The sequence below is a fragment of the Ctenocephalides felis genome, unplaced genomic scaffold (genome assembly GCF_003426905.1).
Source record: "Ctenocephalides felis isolate EL2017-DRISC unplaced genomic scaffold, ASM342690v1 CF-g0.4_SCAFFOLD_00060, whole genome shotgun sequence".
Taxonomy (NCBI): Eukaryota; Metazoa; Arthropoda; class Insecta; order Siphonaptera; family Pulicidae; genus Ctenocephalides; species Ctenocephalides felis.
Window position 1 is genome coordinate 19,696 of NW_020536214.1, and position 16,276 is coordinate 35,971.

At 28.8% G+C, this 16,276-nt stretch overlaps 2 pseudogenes; one reads left to right on the top strand and one right to left on the bottom strand.

The window, feature by feature from the left end:
* The window catches only part of LOC113366917, an 18,448-nt pseudogene extending 2,702 nt beyond the window's left edge, over window positions 1-15,746 (bottom strand).
* LOC113366520 lies at window positions 13,410-15,530 on the top strand (annotated as a pseudogene).
* Window positions 15,747-16,276: the final 530 nt, after the last annotated feature.

Consider the following 16,276-nt stretch of genomic DNA (forward strand, 5'->3'; position numbering starts at 1 on the left):
TGAACAGTAAAAAAATAATGTAGTGCGTGGTAGGATTTCAAAAAATAAAATACAGAAAGCTTATCTGGTCAGGCAAATGTGGAAACTAACGGTAAGATTTTCTTTCGTCAAAGCAATATTTGTATGTTATACTAGTTGCTTTCCCGTTGTTTAGTAGTTAGAGCTATGAATTTTGAATCAGAGGTTTCAGTTTGATACCCATCTCGGACAGCCTGATGTCAAGCAGCAGTAAGTTTCTGTTTTCACTCGAAAATATATTATAGCAATATGTTTCCTCCAAGTAATAAATAGCTCATACTCGAAATTGCTGCATAAATAAAAATTTGTCTAAAATTTGTATTACAGAAATTGGTATAATAAATTCAGCACATAGAGATAGGACAACCGTCTGAGTTGCTGCCTATAAACATCATTAAAAAGTCAATAAAAAAAGTTTATTAGTAAATTTTAGGATTTGTATCATAAACCTGTATGCAAGGTTTATTAACTAGAATTATTTTTCAATAACTTTGTCAAAAGTTTATAGTTTCTCTCAAAATCTAATTTTTTCAAAGAAATTTTTTTTCAAAAATGTCAATATAATTGCAATCTTATAACATCACTGCTTGATATCAAGCTAGTCAAGGGGGCAATACTTCTTATCATAACGGTTTATGGTATTGTGTTTCAAAACAAATTACTAGTAGTTACAAAATTTTACTTATTGTCAAAATCATTGGATGTTTTTTGAGCCTATATGCTTATATTTCTAAAGTATACCAACATAGGTCACTATAAGCCACGAAATTCAATTTTAAAAGTGCCTATATTTTATTTTAAATCGCAATTTTAAAAAACATGTGACAATTTATATTTCTACGTTAATAATAATGTCAGAAAGTGTTTTATATAAATTTTAAAATACAAATATTTCAAAAATTACTTAATCTGAATCAGATACATAGTATAAATTCATGCTAGCTCTAAATATATCTTAAATTAATCGCACAAAGTGTGTTCGAAAAGTGATGATACCTTGTTTTATACCGAATCAAATTCATTAAAATAAACTCCTAAAATTTAATATCTTTATTGCTAAAACGTAATAATTGACGGTAAAGCCCTCGCAAAGTGCAATAAAAATTGTAATGCATACTAATAATGTTTACAAGAAAGATTTCATTAAATTGCGAAGCGCGATTATGTGGAATTACAAGCCGGTTTTTTATTCGTCTAATTTAAATTCTGATAATTTTCTGTTTATGTTCTTTTATAGTAAAGATTAGACTTGGATGGATATTCATACAACAAAATTAAAAATTAAATGACGATGATGGATTATCAAAAAATACATAAGGATACATATTTCTTGATAGTTTTTTAGAAGTTGATATTTATTATTCATATTTCTGCAGCCAATGCAGAAACAAAATAATAGTTAAACAATATAACTATTTATTTATATTGGTTTCGGTACTAAATGTGTGTCATCATTCAGCTGAAATATAATAATATAAAAAATTAAATAAATGCAGTAACAACGAAATGATATGTGCAATAAATAGAATAATATATACAAGAGAAGTGCTTCAAAATATAGCATATTTTGAAACTATTTTTTGACAACAACTCTGTTCTCAATTAATTTTTATATTTCGAAGATTTTTTCCTGGTGTATATATATTAATTTATTTTTAAAAAATTTTTTTTTATTACTGTATTTATTCATGTTCTATATTATTAACGTCATTGCTAGCAGTATCTTGATTGTTATTTAAAGGAATAAAAATATATACAAATTTTAGCTTATAAAATATAATTAATAATTATACTGTTTATTTTTTTTATAAAAATGCGTCAAGCATTGGCTGCATAAATATCAATAATAATATAATATGGGTGCATTGTAAATATGTACGAAATTTTTGCAAGGGTTTCTTATTATCATTTATCATTTTTGATTGCAATAATATTATTTTTTGAATTTTCAATTTGCACATCTTTGTGTACCTGTTTGCAAGACCAATCCACACATTTTCGTTGAATTGTTATAAAATCCATAACTACGGGGACTTTTAAATTTCACTTTAGTTTATATAAAACATAAATTGCTGAAATGCAACATAATGCATGATAAAATTCAATTTAAAATTTCATTCAAGATTTGTTTCAATTCTTGATTTTTTTTACTACTTTGCATCAAAGTTTCAAAATTGTTAATGGTGATTTAATTTCTACAATAAGTTTGATTTTCTTCAAGTAAAAATAAATATACAAAGATAATAAGTCTGCTTCGAATGCATTTAATTCTTTTAATCATAGCAAAACGAAGTTCCATGAATAAATTAACTTATTTGCAAAAAAATAAATTTTGCATGAAAAAACATCACATTTTGCAGACATCTAATAAGAAGCAATATAGCAAACAATTAGTTTTTGCATAACAAGAGATTCTTAGATGTTGCTGAATGTCCATGTGTTATTTCTTAATTAGTTATAAGATATAATCGAAAATGCCTCAAGATCACTGCAAAAGGAAGTCACAATCAAGTTTATATTGATTAAATTCATATCACGAATAGGACGTGCACACAATTGGTTCCGGAGATGTTTCATACTCTAATAAACAAATTTCAATTCAGCTTACTTGCACTTTTAACTTCCCGAAGGTGAAGTTTTATATTTTTTGCCAAAAAAACCGATTTGCTATATGTTTTGTAGTCATTCTGAAGCGTTTGACATCAAAACTAAAAAAGGTATGTAGGCGTGTGAGCCAAATTTTGATCTTTCGTCGAAGTTTTCTTTAAAACTTCCGCTAATTTGCAACAATTCAAAAGCCAATTAATGAAACTCTATAAGGGCTCACATTGATTAGTTTTACGCCAAGATCGGCCCAGCGGTTTCTTTGTAATTAGCACTAAGTGGAAAAGTTTTCGTCAACGTTTTCGCAAAAAATTGAATTGATTTTAAAAATCATTTTTTCAAATTCAAAAACTGTTAAAAAATGTCTATAAAATTGTGTTACGTATTTCGGGACAGATTAATGGGTCCGCCAATTGTTATTTTATCGACGAATTTAATGAGACATAGAGTAGTCATGGGTTCATGGTCTAACTAAGACAAATTTCGAAATATAATAGGCTACAAAAATTAATGTAATTATAAAACGAATTGATATTCAGGGGGCTTCTATTAATCAAGTGAGCATTAAAGGGGGAGAAAGGGTTTGACAAAAAATCACAAAGTTTCACGTGAGGGGAGAAGAGTCTAGTAATATCAGATGTAATTATTTTTTACTTCTATTTAGAAAAAAAATTCAAAATTAAAAAAAAACAAATATTTTACGATTTGTCTAGGTACTTAAAATGCACATGATGGAGAGGTGATTTTAAATCACACCATGTATCACCAAGGGGGGGGGAATTCCAAAAATCCTTGGAAATCACTCACGTGATCGCTTCCTCAACACTTTTCCTAAAGTAATGTTCATCGCATTGTGCAACGAAATAAAAGGTTCAAATCCTATTCAATTCAGTAATGATCACATGGTAATCTATATGATGCATTCAACAATATTTAGCAAGTTGATCTTAGATTGAAGAGTAATCAAGTGAAATAGATTTTACAAATCAATTCACCTAAGATTTGAACATAAACAATAATGTTTATTAAATTATTAGTAAAAAAAAATGTATTTATAAATTGTAATTGCTAAAGGGCAATGAATGTATCGTACAAAATTATGAAAATTATAAACTAAATTATTGAAGCAATTATGTTGTGTGGAAAAATCAAGTGTAATATTGTTCTTTTACCGCAGATACTATATTATTTTTTCTGAATTTCTTATACTGCTTATGCTTAGACCATAAAGAAATCACAAAGGAAGGGCATTAAATAGGATATCAAAAAGTATAGGACGGTCCATTAAAAAAATTGGAACTTTTGAATTGAAGACGTGGTATAGGATAACGGTTTGTCGGGTAATTTAGTATTTATATAATATATATGCTCCGCTAAAAAGCAGATCCAATAATAAAATCATTAGAGCAGTGGTCGGGGAACCGGGTAAATTACCCCAAATGGGGTAAAAGTGGAATTTTTGGGGGTAAAAAGTATATATTTGCAAAGCACTAAATCAGCTTCAGTAAAACCTACTACCGAAAAGAATCTCTGCATTAGCAAAAAAATTGAAGTTTTTGCATTAAAACAAACTAAATATTTTGCGTGGTGAAGCTGAGACTTACCTTCTTATTATACAGAAGTAAGGTGGGCTCTCACGCGAAAATATTTTAAATTGAGTATAGACTCTTAAAAATGAAGGCATGTGCCAAAGGCATGTCCATTTCGAAGATGCAGAGCTAAATGTACAAAAATGGCAGTTTTTGAGCGAACTAAGCATCTGATTGGAATGATTAAAAAAACTTGCTGTTTATGTTGACAAAACAATTACTTTTGGGAAAGAAAAATATTTCAAAAAATATTTCTTTGCATATCGAAAATAATTCAGATTTTAATTGTGATTCTGGCTATAGTCCTAAAGCTCACTTATATTCTTCGAATAAATTTTTTTTTTTAATTTGTGATTCAGCTTATATATATCTTATAAATGTTATACAATGTTACAGTATTTATAATAATCTAATTGGAAACATTTAAAATTCCTCGAAAATTTCGTCACGGTGCGTAAAGTTCCAGCAATTTGCCTTAACGCATGATACCATACACCACTAGTTTATTCATGTGTTAGTAGGATTTTCATGAAAAATATATTTATTTATAATGAATATAATTTTTACTTATTGTTTTTTCAAACCCTTTGTTTCAGCCTTTTCAAAGTTTAGAAGTAACGAACAATGTAGCAAACCGTTAATCTGCGGGTTATGGCAGGTTATACAAAAATTTGTTGCAAATAGATTCCAATTATAGGCTCTTTTAGTTATTTTTTTTTTGTGGGTATGAGCGGTTGCACAAAAACATTTTGGGGTAACGGTTCCAAAAGTTCCCCGACCACTGCATTAGAGAGATGTCTATTGACATCTTTCACACTGCCCAATACGGACATTCTTTCTAAAACAAACCAACTATTATAGCATAACTAGCTGTAAGTGGAATTCTGTCTTAAGGCAATTAAGGCATCGTGCCTTAAGGCAAATTGCTGGAACTTCCCGTACCAAAAATTATAATTTTTTAAAAACGATTAACATTTTTGAAAAAAAAATTACTTTGAAAAAATAAGATTTTGGGAAACTATAAATTGGACAAAAAATAACTTTTTTTGAAAAAAAAAATTTTTTAAAAGAAAAATTTTTTTTTAATTTTTTTTTTTTTTGAAAAAAAAAAATTATTTATTTTGACATATTGTGGAAGATCTGAACTTTTTTTCAAAGCATCGTACTGCTTTAACTGCATAGGCACAAAATATAAAGCGCGTAAGCGCCGCGTCGCTGTCTAACGCATAAGCATTGGTACGGAACCCATAGGAATGTTGACAAAATGTATACTTATTGTTAAAATCTCTATAAAATATCTGATAATTTGATGTGCATATGTCTAATGATCATTTTTGACCGCCAAATGGCTCATTTTTAACTTTTTCCTCCATATCTCCGAAACCGCTAGACCTACCTTCATGAAAATTTTATCGATTTTTCATCTTGTCAATACAAGTGAAATGTTTTTTGAATTATTCAAATCGGACGATCCGTTCTCTTAAAAACTGAGTTACCGTTTTCGGCACTTTTTGCCCGTATCTTTGGAACGGCTAGACCTGCCTTCGCCAAAAACTAATCAGCACGTCTCCTTATCAATACGAATCGAATGTTTTTTGAATTATTCAAATCGGTTGATCCGTGTTCCTGAAATCGTCGACGAAAATTTGTATCCGCACATACATACACACACGTACATACATACACACACACATACACACACACACACACACACACACACACACACACATACATCCATTTTTCTAAGGTATGCCAAAATGTTCAGAAACCTTTGAAACGTAAAGATATATAAAAATTTTCATTTTCGATTTTTTTGCGATTACTATAAACTTACCCTACGGGAAGTTAATAACTCAAAATTAACTTCATTATTATTATTTATCTGTAAAATTATGCTACTTTACAGAATGCAAAATTAAGTACCCCACTACAAACTAAAAATGCATCTGCAAAGTTGTCCAAACCTGAATCGAGCCCACTTTTGCGCAGCTATATCAAAAGATAATTCCGGTATCATAAAGATTAAAACGAAATCTTTGAAAACATACTCGTTGCATGTCATTTGCAATTAAACCAGTTTTCAATTTGAATATGCGGTGAACCGTTGACTTTTGACATTTTTCAAATGTACCTTAAATGGCAAAATTTGGATAGTTTTGATCTTTTTATTTTAAAATGGTCTTGGGTCTGTGGAACCGATGCAATTTTTTGCAGTCTGATATAATTGTCTGATACTGAGAGTTGTTGCAGGTTAAAGATATTCGCTGACGATCGACAATTCTTTTACTTTCTACTTTGCCTTGAAGTATTTAATGTGATATGATATATATTGTACTTGTTAGTATATAAGTAAAATAACTTGTTTCACTTCTTTTATTTATAGTTCGTTACTTTTTCCGCATTCCATTTCATTCGAGTACTTAAGTATATCGTTTGAGGATTTTGTTAAAAATTTATTATTATCAAGCTAAAATTAAGCCGACCAATGATATATTTATGATAATCATAAATTCTTTTTTTTTTAACTTTTTTTTTTATTTTTAAAAGCAGTCAAAACTCACCGCAAATTCTTGAACGGAGTGGCTTTGCCATAGATGGCAACCCATACGGTTGTCCTATATCTATGTGATGAATTTATTTATCATTTTTATATTGATACAGCAATGGCTAATCAACGGAGGAGACCTATAAATTAAAAAAAAACTAATAAATATAAACAGATAATCGACTAAGAAAAAAAACTTTTCAGGTTTTCTTTTTTATATAAAGCATTAAAAATAAAGTATAAAAAATAGATCGACCACTAAGAAAGGAAAAAGAAGCATTAAGTTGGAGAAGAAACAAAAATCATTTTGCAATTTATAAATTAATGAAATTGTTATAACATGAAACTGCAATAAAATATATCTACGTTGAATATAATCATTTATTTTTAAAGAAAAATATCAAAATCAGGGAAATAACTTTTTTACATTTTAATTACCGTAGTTCCGGAATCGAAGATATTATTCTTTTAAAGTATAGGTTGTAACATGATATAGCAAAAGCAATGATCATTGATCAATAATCATTGATGCACGAATTAAATAATATATAAAAACATTTGCACAATCTCATTCAATAATAATATCAAGGTTTCAAAGGCAAGTGTTATCAAAAGGTTTATTTGCAAAACACTCAGGTTTAATTAAAAATCCAGATGATTAAATGGTTCAAGTAACAATAATAATCAGACCTTCTCTAGGTCAAGATTCAATTTTTAATATAAAATTCTTGCAATTCAGGTTAACCTAATCGGGTAACCCTTTAATAATAACGTTTTTATTTAATTACAAATATTATAGTCTATATTGAAAAATTATTATAATTATATAATTAATAAAATATAATAATGATCAAGTTGTATGCGCGTTATGCATCTATTACATAATTTTTTATTATACCAAGAAAAATTATTAAGAATAACAGCTTGGAATATTTTATATATCTAACTTTTATGCAGTATAACAATTTTGCATAAAATTCCCACACAACACAAATATTATTCTTAAAACAAGTTGTACTGCAGAAACAATTGAACAGAAATAACTTTTAGTATTTAAAAAAATGCATTATTAAAACTCAAACATAGGTAAGAATTTTCTTGGAATTTTTTTATTTGAAGTTAATAAAAATGCAAAATATGAAATTGCAGATTCTAGTTCTTTACAAATATAGAATTATATATTTGCATTATATCATATAATACTAAACCATATATCATAACATTTTTATTATCTGCATTTATTATCTAATTTATAGTATATGTGTGAGTAAATTTTAGTAAAAGTGAAGACTTAGCAATTTATTGAATTCTCAGACAATTATGAAAGATAAAATCATACTTTCCCAATTATATTTTATTTTTTGTAATTATATTTGTCTACTTATTTATACGATCAGACTACTTTCAACGATTTAAGTTGAAGTTACGTCCATTGAGGAACCGAACAAGGCCAGTAAGATCTTACAATGTATATTATTATTATTATTAAAAAAAATTAAAATGTGGCGGGTAAGTTAAATGGCATTTTATCTGAATAAATAATGTTTTAAAATTTTAAATCCTGATTCAGTAGGGGATCAAGGTTTTCATAAGAGAAACAACTTTTAAAAGCTTCTTTTTTCATTTCTGATTATAAGATCTATCACAGACAGGTATTTTAACTCTCCAATTAAAAATATTAATAGAAAATTCTAAATAATTACAAAATATGATTTTTTCCAATCTAAGTTTTATTGCTGTTAGTCAATAAAAAATGAGTTTAATTCTAAAATTTAGAAGAATTTTGCTTTTTTGAACACACTAGTATATCTACCTAAAAATTATGCAAAAATGATATATATTTTCACTTCGAATTGTAGATGAATATATTTGTTTATTAACTTCCCGTAAGATAAGTTATAAAATCGCAAATGAAATTTTTTGTATACCTTCACGTTTTAGAGGTTTCTGAACATTTTGGCATATTCCTCAGAAAAAATTGATATGTGTGTGTTTTGTATGTCCGCCATTTTTCGTCCACGTTTTCGGGCGCACGGATCAACCGATTTTATTTCAAAAACCAAATCGATTCCTATTGATAGAGATATGTGATGATTAGTTTTTGGCAAAGGCAGGTCCGGCCGTTTCGGAGATATGGAGCATAAAGTTCAGAAAATAGAAATCGCGGTTTTGAGAGAACGGAATATTCGATTTGAATAATCCAAAAACATTCAATTTGTAATGATTAGGAGAAGTTGTGTTTAGTTTTTAGTAAAGGCAGCCGTTTTAGAGATACCAAGCTAATTGTGCAAAGAAATGGCAGTTTTTGAGAGAACTAAGCATCCGATTTGAATGATTCGAAAAACTTTCCACTTGTTTTGACAAAATAATTGCTCTTGAAAAAAAATATATATCATTTTTTTTTGTATATCGAAAATATTTCAGATTTTAATTTTAATTCTTGCTAAAGTTCTAAAGCTCACTAATATTCTTCAAATAAATAATTTTAACTTTGTAATTCAGTTTATATATTTCTTATAAATATTCGACAATGTTATAGTATTTATAATAATCTATTTCAAAACATTTAACATCTCTCAAAATATTTTGTTACGGTACGGAAAGTTCCAGCAATTTGCCATAAGGCACGATGCCATACACAACAGTTTTCTATTTAAAACGGTCCATTCGAGGCGTCTTGCTTTTTTACAAACACATTTTTAAAAATAAAGTATGTAATGATTTTTCAAAATATGTAACAATAAGATACTAAGATTGCATTTAGAAAATTTTATATAACGAACGTAGCACAACAATTTTTTTATATGAAAAACTAAGAAAGAAATTATATTGCCTCTCATATGGGTTATTTTAATTTCACTTATTTATTCAAAGATAATTTTTGAAAACTGTTTCAATTTCACGATTTTACTAATGAGAATGATTGAAAATTCTTTATCATTCTAGTAGATTATAATGGATTATAATTTACTTAATAACGAATGTTAACATTAGTATTTTATTATTATTATTATTATTAATATTGTTCTTTTATTATATGTATGATTGTTTGTTAATTATTATTTTTATTGTTTTTCTAATATTATTTCTATTATTCAAAAATTTTAATATTTTATTTATTATCATTATTTGCTTTTTATTTTATATTATATTATATTAAATTATCATCATATGTATATCATTTCAACAGATATATTGTCCTTTATTTTGTTTTATATTTTGTTTCTAATTCTTATCTAATATAACTATATGTTATTTATCAGTTGTAACTGACATTGAAATTAAAAGGAAAAAATATATATCAAATAAGAATCTCTTAAGACTTATGACTACTTCCAAGTATATTCTGATTGGAAACTCGTAGGGCTTCTGCATAAGCCCATTTGAACGGATTCAAAGTTGCAATCATTGATAAAATCATCTGTAAAAGTGCTCTTACTGAAAAAATTTATGATAACACTATCACGTTCAATTATCAAGTAAAATTTGTTCCATGCACCAAAGTCGTTCTTACGGAACACAGTTCATTAGTCACGAACAATTCTCCACGTATCAGTCCTGACCGGAACGCACGTTGAGCCGGTGGTGACAAAAATCAGCGAATATTCTTATTCACCTGTATCAAGCGTACATTGTCCAGGCAGCAATGAGAAAAACGTGATATTTATATTATTTTTTTTAACTGATTATTGATTGATTCCAATTTGGAAATTTTGCTGACAGTTTTGAAGAGGTGTTGGAAAAAAACTGAAAAGTAGTGATTTTTTAAGTGTGTGTGATAACACTGTGAATATACATCAAATTGTGAGTATTTTGTTTGTTGTATACATTTTAATGTTTAAAATCGAAATCGAAGTCGTTAATTGAGTGTATAATAAAATATATACAACAGTTGGTACAATTTTAATATATTTATACTGCAAGTTTAATATAACTCCTTGGAAACCATCAGTACTAGTTTTTGAAAATATTACCTAAATGGGAAAATGAGATCAGATTTAAAACAAACTTTAAGGAACCTTGTTTTCAAGAATGATCATCTTCAAAAAATCATTTCATTTGATATTTTTAACTTCCCGTAGGGTAAGTTATAGTAATCGCAAAAAAATCGAAAATGAAAATTTTTGCATTTCTCGACGTTTCAAAGAGATTTCTGAATATTTTGGCATACCTTAGAAAAAATGGATGTATGTGAGTGTGCGTGTGTGTGTGTGCGGATACAAATTTTCGTCGACGATTTCGGGGACACCGATCAACCGATTTAAATAATTTAAAAAACATTCGATTTGTACTTATAAGGAGACGTGCTGATTAGTTTTTGGTGCAGGCAGGGTTAGCTGTTCCGAAGATACGGGGCAAAAAGTGCCAAAAACGGTAACACGGTTTTTAAGAGAACGGAGCGTTCGATTTTAAAAAATCAAAAAACATTTTACTTATATTGACAAGATTTATGGATCAAATTTTCATGAAGGCAGGTCTAGCGGTTTCGGAGATCTAATGAAAATAGTAAAACAAAAAGCCATTTGGCGGTCAAAAAAGATCATTAGACATATGCACATCAAATGATCAGATATTTTATAGAGATTTTAACAATAAGTATGAATTTTGTTTACATTCCTGTGGGTTCCGTACCAATGTTTATCCGGTAGATGGCGACGCAGCGCTTACGCGCTTTGACATTTTATCTCTATGCAGTTAAAGCAGTACGATTGCTTTGAGAAAAAGTTCAGAATTTCCAAACTATGCCAAAATAAAGAAAACTTTTTTTTTTCAAACAATTTTTTTGTTCAAACAAAAGTAATTTTTTGTCGAATTTATAGTTTCTCAAAAATCTAATTTTTTTGAAGTAAAATTTTTTCAAAAATGTTAATCGCTTTTAAAAAAATAATAATTTTTGGTACGGGAAGTTCCAGCAATTTGCCTTAAGGCACGATGCCATGCGCGCCACTAGTCGCTTAAAATACATTATAAATTTATATAAAACAAGCAAAAGATTTAAACGTTAATAGTAATTAGAACGTTGTTTTGAAAAATGATAAGCTTTAAAAAAATCATTTTCTTTCATCTTATCTAATACATAACATAAATTTGTGAAATAAGGTAAAGATTTAATGATATAGAAAACTCATTGTCTTTAATCATATCTATCTTGAAATATATATAATATAAATTTAAAAAAAAACTGACCATATAAACGCGTTAGCAATAATTTTTGTGAGAGCGTTGTTAGAGGTTTTGTTTCTCAATTCCAAAATTATTACTTTTCGAATATGATGTCATGAGTTATATTTATAGTAATCAAGTAAATAAAAACATTACTTAAGTGTTCTTTAAAAAAATGATAGCTCTCAAATATTGATTGAAAAATATTCGAATTTTTATTTACATACGTTGTGTGAAAATATAATGATTTAATTGATTGTATAATTGATTTTGAGAAACCTCATATTATCTTTATATAAATTTATATAATATACAATTAATTGTATTCAAGCAAGTATAACATTAATTTTAAACAGAAGTAAAAATGAAAACTTCTCACTTATTTTTAGTGCAAAACAAGTGACAAAAATTAGGTGCATGTGGCATTTTGCCTTGAGGAACGATTTAATTAATGAGAATTGACCCAAACTTAGATAAATTTTTAGACCCATAATATTTTAGGATGTTCGCTTAGAACACAGGTTTCCAAACTTGTATGTGTCGTGGACCCCTTGGCTTTGCTATGGACCACCTATTTAGCCGAAATCGATTTTTTTCACAAATTTCTATCTGTACTAACGTTTAGTTAGTACATTCAAAGTAAAGATACAAATACTAGTTTATAGACATTGATTGATTTTGAAATAATAATAAAAAATTGTTATTAACAAGGTGTGTTTTGGTCCACTATCGTGGATCTCGAAAATTTCTTTTCGCTAAAATGGACCCCTTGAAAGTTGTCATGAATCCCTAAGGGACCATATGGGCCACTTTGGGAATCGATGGTTCAGAATTTTAGACCTTGAAATCATCATATAGAGTCTTTTTAAAATCGGTATAAAAACGCTTAATGATTTCCAACTGATACTTTTCAGGACCCCTTAAAAGTTGTCATGGACCCCATAGGGGTCAGTTTTTCCATATGGGCCACTTTGGGATCGATATATAGAGTATCTTCAAAATCGATATAAAAACGTTTTCACTACTTTCCAACTGATATTTTACGAACAAACGTTACTTAGAACGTTTCAAAATCGTTTCAAAACTTTTTGAAAGAACATGGAGAAAAAAAATTACACTTTTTTGCCAATTATTATAGAAGCGGCTTGGCCGATTGTCGCGTTTCATCGACTGGCTTTTAAATTATTGAAATTGGTGCAGCCGTTTTTCAGAAAATGCCGACGAAGAGCCTAATTTTGGATCATACGCGCAGATAGTATATTTTCAATTTAGGTATCAAACGATTCAGAATTACTTAAAGCGTCGAGAAAGCAAAGTTAAAAGAGAATTTTCTGACGAAAAAAGACTCTCCTCCTGGAAGTTAATAAAATATCAGCGACATCTAACAAAATAATATACGCTTTTGCAATCTTACTGACAAGAGGAAAAAATCTTTGTTTTGTTTTAAAATTTGCATACATTTGACAACTGCGTTTCTTGTTGAATCACGAATACTATGCGTAGTTGCACAAAGTTATTGTTAAACAATGATGCATATGCAGTGTTTATAAATGTTTTGTAATTTTTCTACGAAACTTATATTTCAAATTTGACTAAAGAATTTTGACAAATATTTATTTTATCTTGTGATTTTTTATTAATTTATAAAGATGGATAGCTCAAATGAAAGCGAGAGACTTTTACCGGGTCCGAGTACCGAATATGGCACGGGCAGCTATATGGTATTCCTATTTTATTGTCGACTCCACATTTAATATATATATAATAAGTCAATCATTTACATAAATAAACGAGTTTATAATAAATTAATACAACTTGTAATTTCAGCCTATCATGCCTGATGCAGGGTATACGCCCACTCCTCGGCCAGGTAAAAAGTTACCGCAGTACATTGCTGCACTTTCAGGTAAATACAAATATAGATATATTTCAAAATACAAGAGAAGCTTGATTAAGAAATGTGGTATCACAAACTAAAATTTGACTGATCATGGTTGGAATATTTTGATAATTTTAACTGCGTTCAACTTTTTTAAAATATGTTTTAAATTACCTCGAATATGCTTTCATGAACAAAATGCAAAGATAAACAAGAATATAAAAATATCAACACTACCTTGAATGTTTTGTTCTCAAGATTAAAGAAAGATTTAAAGTTTTAGAGAATTTTGCTTTGCGAGATCATTTTTTAATGGAATAGCTTTTTGTTCTAACATCAAATTTATTTTTAGCTACTCTAGGAGCATTGGCAGCTGGTACTATTCTTGGCTGGACCTCACCAGCTACAAAAGATGCCATAGAGAAAGAATATGGGTTTTCAGTTAGCAACGACGAATATGGATGGATCGGTTCTTTAATGACTATTGGAGCTGCTTGTATTTGTTTACCTATAGGAATTCTGATAGACGTACTTGGAAGAAAACTTGCTATGTTGCTTTTAGTGTTTCCTTTCACTTTAGGCTGGGCTTTGATAATATGGGCAACCAATGTAGGCATGCTATATGCTGGTAGATATATATTGTGGGTGTGTCTGGAGGAGCATTTTGTGTGGCCGCTCCAATTTATACTGGTGAAATAGCAGAAAAGGAAATCAGAGGCAGTTTAGGAAGTTACTTCCAACTTATGATAACAATTGGTATACTGTTTGTATATGCCATTGGATCTGCTGTAAATGTATTTTATCTATCCATAATTTGTGGAGCCATTCCTTTAATCTTTGGGGCTGTATTTTTCTTTATGCCAGAAACACCTATGTATCTAGTCTCAAGAGGTAAAGATCAAGAGGCTAAAAACTCTATAAGAAAACTTCGGGGAGATGCATATGATGTAGATTCAGAACTAATAACTTTGCAATTAGAGCATCAGAATAATGTAGCAAATAAACTGCCAATAAAGCAGGCTTTCACTACCACTGCTGCAAAGAAAGCTTTAGCAATATCAATGATGCTAATGTTTTTTCAGCAAGTATGTGGTGTAAATGCTATTATCTTTTATACATCCAACATTTTTAGAGATGCCAATTCTGGCATCAGTGGTAGTGATGGGTCAATAATTGTTGGTGTGATGCAAATTATTTTCACTTTTATTGCTACACTTACTGTAGATAGATTAGGAAGAAGAATTTTACTATTAGTTTCGGAGACACTAATGGCCGTATGTTGTATATTAATGGGTGTTTACTTTTATTTATCGAAACAACCCGAATATAAAGATACAGTTAGTTCTTTATCATGGCTTCCTTTATTCTCTTTATGTGTTTTCATAGCTGCATTCTCCTTGGGCTTTGGGCCCATTCCTTGGATGATCATAGGTGAATTATTTCCACCCGGTATTAAAGGAGTGGCTGGTTCAATATCTGCTACGTTTAATTGGGTTTTAGCATTTATTGTAACAAAAACATTTAATTTAGTACGTGAAGATATTCCTTTCTGGGTATTTGGTAGTTTGTGTATAGTTGGAGTTCTTTACATATATTTCTTTGTTCCTGAAACTAAGGGAAAGTCTTTGACCCAGATACAGCAAATGCTTGGAAATGAAACTAATATTAAAGAACCTTTACCTAATGATAATGAAAAATAGTTTCTATCCCCATATTATATATAAACTTATTTTAATATTATTAATTGTTTATGATCTGTGATGCAATCCAAATGTTTGTTAATGTATTTTAATAATTTTAGAGTTAATATGTACTTATGCAAATAAATATTTTAAATGTATTCTTACTTAATTTATATTATATTTAATAGTAAATATTAGATGACTGACCTTAGGATCCATTTTGAAACATAGCCAAATTTATTAACCTTTCATCACATATTACAAATATGGTAAATCATTTAATTTATGATAAAACTTCTAGGCACAAAATTGCGTAGTGCTTCATCACAAACACATGTTAATAAAGTCACCAAATTATTACTAAACGCATACGACTTTCCCGACCAAATAAATAAATTTAAATAAGCAAACGTTACAAAGCAAACATCAGACAATTTATAACAAATGACATAATCTGAAGATGGCTACAAGTTGCATCCGTTGCAGCACCACCATAGATAAGTAAACATGGGCACCACCATAGATAAATAAGCATATTTATTGGTAGACATAGATCTGTTATTGTCTAGGATAGGAATCATAGGTTTCCAAACGTTTTTAGGCCGCAGGCCACCTACGGTTTCGCGATAGAACGTTATTATCCGATGTCGATTTTTTATAAATTTTTTACTGTATTACATAAAATTTAAAAATAAAAATAAATTTTAAGTTAATACATCTGTTGATTGAATTTTAAAATCTTAATTATCAATATTTGTCAATTAGTCTTGCATAACCCGGTTATACAAGCCTACAA